We start from the raw sequence: 6,019 nt of genomic DNA, 5'->3' as shown, positions 1-6,019 counted from the left end.
ACTTACTGCAGTTTAAGTCACACTCCAATCCCCTAGCTCAGCTCAGGTTTGACATTTTTCAATTCAATACAAATGTTGATACTTGTCTCTGTCAATTTAGTGCCCCCTCCACCAGAGGAGTACAAGCCCGAGTCTCTATCCTCTCGTCTGTCTGACAAGTTCCAGACCTCCCTCACCTCTGACCAGGAGAAGGATGACTTCCAGCCTGATAGGAAATGCATCCACACCCCAACCATGGAACAGAAGTTAGGTAGCCTTATAGAATTCAGTAGAATTTCATGTATTTTTATGGGTAGCCATATTAACAATGCTTTCACAGACGGACCAATAAGTCTAACCATTCTGATTTGTCCCTGTTTCAAGTTGCGTAGCCTTGTTCCAGGGTATACAAAATATGTTAGTCTGTGCAGATTATCAGCTCTTTACTGCCTTGACTGTCTAAAGAAGTATTTGACATCTAAGGAACTGCATAAACAAGATATTATGATCTTATAATCTACGCAGGACTTTGACACCCTTATTCTTTTATAAAAATGTTGTATTCCTTTTTTTATAGGACAATGTACAACATTCACTCAATAACAAAACCCTTACTCTCTGTTCCCCTTGGGGTTGTAAGAGGAGGTGCTTGGAGTGGGGAGGGGTGTTTATAGATGATGAGCCAGAATGAGAGAGACCAGTGCCTGGAGCACTGACCTGGACAGTGGAGCTGAATACCCAGGCACAGACTATAGACCTGGTCCCTGAGGCACTGCTGTGTGAGTACATCTATCTAAACTAAGGATATGGTGCCACTTGCCGGGAAGTGCTGATCTAGGATCAGCTAAATTGATGGACCTTCCCCCCCTGAGGCTCACTACTGTGTGAAAATTTCTAGTCTAAACTTAGGATATGTTTCTTTTTAGTGCTGATCTAAGGATCAGCTCAACTGATGGTAGGGCGGGGAAATATTTTGTGTACAGTATACCGGTACGGATACTCATACCGGTAGGGAATTTTACCGTCTACAAAGATATTTTATACAGTGCTAAATTTAATGAAACATTCTAGAAATTGGACTACTTTCAAAGGCAGTTGTATCCTCGTTCTGACATTTCTTGAATTTTGTTTAGTATTTTTGTATTATTGTGTACTCTTTGACATTTTGCGGCATTGTTAGGAGCTAGTAACATAAGCCTTTCGCTGCACCCACTACAACATCTGCTAAACTTTGATTTGATTTAGTTTGGTTGAGCATAAAGCCATCAGAATGTAGAAAGCCCATTCAAATCGCTTATAATTAATTTGCTGCCATCCTAGGGTCATGCACTACTCATAAAACATATTTAGAACTTGTATTATTCAGAAACAAAATACAGTCAAATACTGTTATACAGTCAAACATTTGAAAAATATTCTGATATGATGTTTTGGCAATATCGGCCAGACCTGACCGATAGACCTGCCCTCGTGAGGCACCGTACTGTGTGAGTACATCTATTCTAAACTAAGGATATGTTGCTTTTTAATGCTGATCTAGGAACTGCTCAACTGACTACCACCTTAATGCCAACCATTAGAGTCCATGAAGATAAATATTTGTGTGTTGTACAGCCACCCAAATACTACTTTGTGTCCACTTGGTGGCAGCATAGCCCACTTATTCTGTGGCTCTGCTCCATCACATACCTTTGGCATTGTTCTCACATTTCTTGTGTGCCAAGTGAATGTGTCATGTGGTATAGGTTGTGTTTAGGCTGCATACGGCAGGAAGAGGAGGGGGAAAAAGGAATAGTTAGGAGGCGAAAGTCCCCTCCTGCTGTTCGTCTTGGGTTTCCCCTGATACCTGACCGGCTGCACTCTGCTGTGAGCTGCTGACTGACGTCCTGAATGGGGCTCTTTGAACGGACAGAGCTCCACTTTTTAATTAAGAGGGTTTGCCTCGCCGCTGATCTGTGAAAGCCAGGCATAAATATTGAATGGGGTTCACCCGCTGGTTACTGAGCCCCGGGACCTAGAGGGATAAACCGCTGCTTTCTGAGGAGGGAGGGCTGGGTGGCCATTCGGGGGGGGGGGGGGGCACAGCCTCACACAGCCTCACACAGCCTCACACCTGTGCCAGTTGCAGAGCAGGGTGCATCCCAAATGGCACCCTATTTCCAACATAGTCCACTACTTTTGGCTACAGCCCTATGGGCCCTGTTCAAAAAGTAATGTATTATATAGGGAATAGGGTGCTATTTGGGGGACATACCAGAGCAGAGGGGTGATGCCTAGTTTGTGTCCTGTCTCCTAAGGTATTTGATCAGGATGGCACTGCAGTCATCTATTTGCGACTCAGCCAGCCCACCCCCTGTGTGTGTGTGCACATTTTCATGTGCATTCTGAACCTTGAAGCCTGAGGACTGAGGAGCGAATTGGCATCCAGCGAGCCAGCCTGTCCCCGCCAACCCCCCACCACCATCACCTGGCCCCCCCGAAGTGTAAGACTCCTCTCAAGTGTCAGCTGTGCAATGCTGAAACTCAAGGCACACAGGGCTGGAATCAGCTAGGTCTACGTGGCCAAGTGTATACTGAGTGATTGAGAACCACACCACCACCACATCCAGGGCATGGTTCTGACTCACTCTGCCCTGACAATAAGGATGAAACTAGTACTGTTTGGAACACACTGGGTGATATCTTTAAAGAGGGGTTATCTTATAAACACTATAGGCAGAAGCAACGTAATAGGGTACCATTTAGGAGGCAGCTCCTGTGAGTTAAGGGTATAAAGAGCCCTGAGCTGACATGGTGAACAAACAGGCGCACCTAGTAGGATCAGGTTACAGAAGGGCCACATCATTGGAACAGACCAGTTATATTGCTCAGCTCTGCGGATCCGCTCCTCGCCTGTGCAACAGAGCCCGATCACCTTAACTGCTGCTCCTGCTGCCACGTTAAATAGACCCCTCCACATATCCCTCCTACTGCGAAATCATGGCAAATAATTACTTATTCATAGACAGGTGGGAGGATGGATGGGGGGGGGGGGGTCACTGCTGAATAGAGGCCCTTGTCAAGAGGCAGGAGCAGGATACCGTTGACAAGAGTATCCCTTTACGTGCCCGTCCCCGTCTGAGATGCAGAGCGACACGGTTTGGGGCTCTGCTGGGCTCAGGAGCGAGCAGACACCCCCCTGGAATGGAATGTAGATAACTAACAGGGGGCCTGATGGCGTTGGCTGCCCTCTGCAACAGACACATACCGGCTCATTCAACACTGGACAATTCCACCCACTGCCGCTGAGAGCGAGGAAATCGGTTTACCACCCAGAGTGAATACCTGTTCAATCAAGGGAAAAGTGGCTGAGCTCCTTTAGGGCCCCCTAACACACATTGTAATATTTAATGGCAAACACTTTTGGAAAAAGAGTGGAAAGGGGGGTAACCTGAAACGCCTGGCCCTTCTAGTCTCTACTGAAGCACCACAGGCTCAGCTTGCTGGAGGTGTAACCCACACCCTGAGCTTTCCTTTATATGGTGAGGCATATCAACCGGTTGGTGCCAGATTGTAAAAGATGGAAGAGATGAAGAGTGAGGGATTTCTGATCATTTAAGACTTGTGCAGTCACTAAGCTCAAGGTTTAGATTCAGGGTTACTTCAACAGTGTCATAAGAGAACATATGACTTCCTCTGATGGAAACAGCTGAAGGACACTATGTGGTTAGCTTAGAACTTTGCGGTGAACAGTACTATTTGAGGTTGGCTTGTTTAGTCTTCATGGTTTGGTACCCCTTTCACTAACACTAATGCCAATTATTTGCGTTAGTGAAAGGGGTGGAAAGTGTCCGACTTAAAAGAGCTCAGCACCTGACTGGTATTGGTTTCAGCAGCGCTGTTGGCTACGCTTCACCTGTGTGTCAAGAGAAGGTGACGCCACACATCCCCTGTGGTTACTAACAGCCAATTAAAAAGGAGCTACACTTTCACATCCCCAACAATGGCAACCTATCAGCTTTCAGCAGTCAGGTAATGTAATCTAACCATGACTGACAGGCAGTATTGTGTGCATATACACATTCTTGCTATACTTTACTATATGTTCACCAATGGAGCATATAAAGTTCACCAGTTGTCTGGTATTGGTGATTTTTGTTTGGTCTCAATATTTTTATAGTGAGCAATGTAAAATAAAAATAAAAAATTCGCAATTTTCTGAAGAGATAACACTCTTGAAATCTTGTTATTTTATCTTCCTTCTCCCTCCATGTGTCCACCAGTCCTCCGTGGTGTCCTGCTCTCTCTGTCCCTGTGCCTCGTCCAAAGGCAGCCAGAAAGTAGCCGAGGGAAAGTCTTCTAAGGAGAAGGACAAAGAGAGCAAGAAGAAATAAGTTCCCAAGATAATCTTCTGCACTCACTCCCACAAACAGATCACTCAGATGGCCCACGAGATGAAGCGTACGCTCTCTACACTTCCGCCCCCATCATCATCGTCTCCAGTAGGGACCACCCCTGTGTCCACTCAGTGGTGGTGCCTCACTTCAACTGGGTTTCAGCATGAAATGTTTTTTTTACACACGTATATATTTTACTATGTCAGTATGTATTTGTTGTCGATGTTTCGGCGTCAAACTGATGGCAGTTGTGAAAAAAGTTAATAGTTTGAAGAGTTAAGAGTTAATAGAAAAATAATGCCATTGTTGATTAGATGCTTTTTTCATTAATTAGGCAATTTTCTCTTGAACCATATTTACTAGTCATTTTTTTTACGTGATTCAAAATTATGATAGATTGCCATAGTTATTCTTTTAATTACCTAAATTATTTTTGGTAAACTACCGGTAGCTTTGCAACCCTATACACACAAACCTGGGATTTTAACTGATGACTGTCCAGTTGCTGGCCCAGTTCCCTAACTTCTAGTTTCACCAATATAAGGGTCCTGTTGTGTAGAGCCGAGGTCAAGGCCTCTCGGCCTGCTCCACCCCAGGGCTTAGATCAGCTCAGCTTCTAGCTAGTCTACATTAGTGTTGCCCTCATACCTCTCAATAGAGGTCGTTGACTATTACTGGGCCTGAATTTAATTATTTTGAACTGAGATTCACCTCAATCCAGCTGTGAAAACCATGACCTCTTCAGACATGGAAACACACACACCTCCGATCATGAGTTTGAGTGGTGTTTCTAATCCCAGTGACAGACACTTAAAGGGAGTGAATTTGAGCCGCCTCTGAGCTCTAGAAAGAAAGGCTTCGTAACCCAACCACACAGTTAAAGGACAGGCAGACAACCCCCATCACTGTCGCCCCAGGTGACAATCACACCCCATCATATCCCCAATTGGTCAGTCTCTAGCACGATGACGTGTCACGAGTCTTCAGACAGGTTTTGTGTCGGATGGGAGACTTTATAGCCAGTGTAACTGTTACAGTCCTAACTTCTGTTCTCTTCAAGGTGAGGGGGCTAGTGTAATGAGCACACACATACACACACACACATGAGTCAGCCTGATCGTATAATAAGCCCCTATTTCGCTGTCACCAGAGGTGTCTATCTGTCCTGTCCACCTCAGCCTACAGTCGCCACGGTGACAGTGTTACATCCTGATCTGTTACAGAGAATAGATGTCCCCGCGATAACCCTAGAGGATAGAATGGCCACAGCTCCATCACACTCATCTTTCTATCAGCCCTGTTTATCCCTCCACTCTCTAGGCCCTGTCTAAATCCAGTCTCTTGTTACATACACCTGGCTCTGACTGAGCTTAGTTGGGTTAAGACTCCCCTGTTGTGTTTTCTCTTTTTGTGGAGTCATGAAGTCAAATCACACCCCTAAGCTGCCATTGACCCAATATAAGAATTACTTGAGTGGACGCTAATCCTTTAACCTTCGCCACATGCGCACTCGCGCATACACACTGAACCGTTTGAAACAAAACCGTTTTAGGTGCAAAAGTTTATCCATGATGTGTTGCAGAAAGTGAGCACCCATCCACCCCTTTGATAGCTGCCTTTCTTTCCATGCCTTTGGCGGTAACGGAGTATAGTCGTCACGTACG

Source organism: Salvelinus fontinalis, chromosome 33, assembly GCF_029448725.1.
Source record: "Salvelinus fontinalis isolate EN_2023a chromosome 33, ASM2944872v1, whole genome shotgun sequence".
In the NCBI taxonomy this organism is placed as follows: Eukaryota; Metazoa; Chordata; class Actinopteri; order Salmoniformes; family Salmonidae; genus Salvelinus; species Salvelinus fontinalis.
Note: the sequence above shows the minus strand (reverse complement) of the source record.